This window comes from Empidonax traillii, unplaced genomic scaffold, assembly GCF_003031625.1.
Source record: "Empidonax traillii isolate 1590-97213 ecotype Southwest subspecies unplaced genomic scaffold, ASM303162v1 scaffold980:size574330, whole genome shotgun sequence".
NCBI classification, from domain to species: Eukaryota; Metazoa; Chordata; class Aves; order Passeriformes; family Tyrannidae; genus Empidonax; species Empidonax traillii.
The window spans coordinates 371,590-375,005 of record NW_020956173.1 but is presented as its reverse complement, the minus strand read 5'-3'; positions in this window follow the sequence as shown (position 1 = coordinate 375,005).

Sequence of the window (3,416 nt, the reverse complement as noted above, 5' to 3'; positions counted from 1 at the left end):
CAGTGTGTGCACCCTTCTTTATAGAGGAGGTGTGCTGCTGGCAGAAAAGATAGTGACTTTAATATGTCTAGACAAGTATTTCTTCTGAAGAAAACTCTACTGAATATCAAAAAATATGGTTTATGGAAAGCTTCTTTACTTTTCCTCTCAGTTTTCAGGGTTCCTTTAATCCTTTCATACTTCATTCATTTCTCTCAGGGTGAGATGATTAGTTTCTTATTTTTCCTAAACCCTTTGGTAAAAATTTAGCCCTGGAGAAAACATCTGTCAGCTCGAATTTGTTGTGGGTATCTACATGCCTTGATGACTGGATTTTGCTCAGGCCCCAAAGATTCTCCTGTTTAAATGATGGCCCATCAAAGTCCCTGGAAGCAGAACAGTATTTCTGAAAATAAACTCCTAAAATCCCATTGTAAACCTGTGTAATTACTGACCACTCTCCAAGTGGACTGAATCTCAGTGAAAACTAGTAGCAATCTGCTCTCAGAAACTGAGGGCAATAACGTATCTCGTTCATGGATTTAATGAGTTAATTATCAGGCACCAATTTCTGGAGATCTAAGTGGAGTGGAAAAAACACCAAAACAACCTGAGCCTACTGGAAGCAAAGAAATCCATGGTTTTCAGTTCCAAAACAGCTACAGGGTGGAAATCCTTGTTCTTCTTAAGTCAAGCCAAACTCTGCCTCATGGGCTCTGATCTGTGGGATGTGGGCAGTGAGAGAAGATCAGGTATGGTCTTCAGAGCTTCTGAAAAGAAGGGATGGACCATCATGGACCTATGGAAGAGGTGTTACTAGTTTTTTTTCTAGGGCCCAGGGGCTCCTCCCCCTTCCTCTGTGTCTTAAATGGAAGAAAAAAATTTGTCATTGGTGTCTCTTAGTCCATCACAATCCTTTGCAATTTCTTTTGTCTCCTTTAGTCTTTTTGGTGCGAGACAAACACAGATGACGTGTGGTGGCTCCCCTCCTTCTACTGACACAGAGAATTACTTTTATTTACTGTTATGATTAAGCTACCATATGTTGTGTTTTCATCACATGGCTGTTATGAAGTGAGAGATACATTAGCAACCTGAGGACAAGATGTCTGTAAATACACCTTTTTGTTTGCATATGAAAGTCTCTATAAAATTATATAAAAGTATATAAAAGTCTAGTCTCTGTGTTCTTATTTTCATCATCATAGTAGAACTGCTTGCAATACAAGCACAGCCGGCCCCGCTGCACAGGAAAATACAAAACAGACCTAGAAAATGTTTGTGTGTGGGTGAGATCTGCAGTTTCTAGAAAGAACAGAAAGTTACTTGGTCCACATTGAGTTAGTTCAGAGCACCTGAAGCTCTGGGCATTTGTTGGAGGCACTTCCATGTCCCGTGCTTTGCATGGGGCAGACTGATTAATTGTTGGCATCTTTTTCATGAGTGCTGGTCTGTTGGCAGCAATTCTTCTGTGTTACAACAGGAGGAATTAGATGCAAATCAAGCTGTTAGTGCTTTTTTCCCCCCTAAACTGAACACAGAGGATTAAATTTGCTGTAGAACCAAACTCCAAATGATTTATGCCCCTGCTTTGGTTTTAGTGTTTTAGTTGATGTGACAACTTATTCTTAAAAAGCTTGAATGAAAAATTTTTTATCTTTATGCTTTTAGCATTTGCTTGTTTAAAAAATCAATTAAATGGTGATCTCTTCCCCCAGCACTAAATCACACAGGGCTTAGAATCTTAGGGAGAAAAACCTTACATTTTAGAGCTACTATGAAACCACTCTACAAATAAATCTGTGCTTTAAGCCGGGGATATTTGCCAGGGAGAAAATATTTTTGCTATCACAGAAGGGAATTTATTATTCTCAACATATTCAAAACTTGTGAGCTACTAAGTTACATTAATAGCTTAAAAGTTATTATATTTTTCCATTTTAAATGTTGTTTCTGTTTTATTTATCCTGTTATTTTTGCTTCCTGTTCTTTTACTTCTTTTTCTTTAGCTGTAAGCTTACCTGTTATGAAATTAGCCCAGGCCTCTCACACGATCAGTTGTCTCCAGGGGATCTGAGTTCTCAGACCGAATTACCCTTGTATCACCCCCAGAGTCACCCCATTATCTCTTGAGAATTGCAACGACAGCTCAGGAAATGACAGCCAGAGTTTCTGGGCCGTGGATTTAAAATAATCTGCTCCCGAAACACGCTACAGAGTTCACCACACTGAATCACACCAACTCTCGCAGTCCCACGCAAATGCCACGATCTGTCACTAAGAGGTCTTTTGGGTGACAGACTCAGAGGTGCCCTTTGATTCACAGAGCCTTTTGGCAACCCCATTTCTGGCTGTGGTCTCATCACAACAACCGTTTTATCGAATGACAGAATTACAGAATAGTTTGGGTTGGAGGGGACCTTGGAGATCATCCAGTCTCAACTCCCGTGCCCTGGGCAGGAACACCTTTCACTGGACCAGGCTGCTCAGAGCCCCATCCAGCCTGGCTTTGAACACCTCATTTCTGCTGTTGTCTTTCTGGCTTGTACCAGGCCTGCATGATGGATTGATATGTGCCAGGACAGGAATGGGGGAAGGAGACTTAGGGCAAGGTAGGCTGTGGGGAGGGAATGTAAGTCCCTGAGTACCCAGCCAGTGGGAAAGGGGACATGGACCAACCCTGGCAGGGGAAAGCTATAAAAGGCCACCAATTTTGGTGAGTTTGTGTCATGGAATCACAGAATCATAGAATAGAAAGTTGTTAAAATCAAGAACACAGCAAAGACTTACGCTCTCAAATAAGCTATGCCAGGCAGATCTTGCTTGGATACAGGGGAACAGGCAAATGAGGACTCAGGGCCCATCTTAGTACAAGGAAAACTTTTCTTGAATAGTGGTGAAGTGGCCAGCACTTCCCTGGGCAGCCTGTTCAGTGCTTCACAACCTTTTCCATGAAGAAATTTTTCCTGACACCTAATCTAAACCTGCCCTGATGGAACCTGGGTCCAAGGAGCAAGGCAGCCCACAGAGAATCTCTCCCAATTTTCTAGCGTGAAATCCGAGTTCCACTCATTGCTGCTCTCACAAAACGCTGACCCTGAAAGCCAGAGGAAAACCTCCCCTGGGCTGCAGTGGCTTTGCTGGTGTTTTTCTCCCAGGGTTCAACCCAGGCCACAAGCAAAGTACCTACGGGCAAAGGAGATGCCTTGGGCTGCACAAGGGACGCTCATGAGGCTGGAGCTGAGATGGGACGTATGTGGGACCTTTCCAGGAAACATTTCAAACTCCACCAGATGCCTGTGCTTTTCATGCCCCAGCTGAAATGCAGACACACATTCTTACATTATAGGCCAGACTTTCCCATGTAAACCACTGAGATTAACCAAGATGCTTTAGATCAGCTGCATATACAGAAAACATCTGCCCCTTCCCCCCCC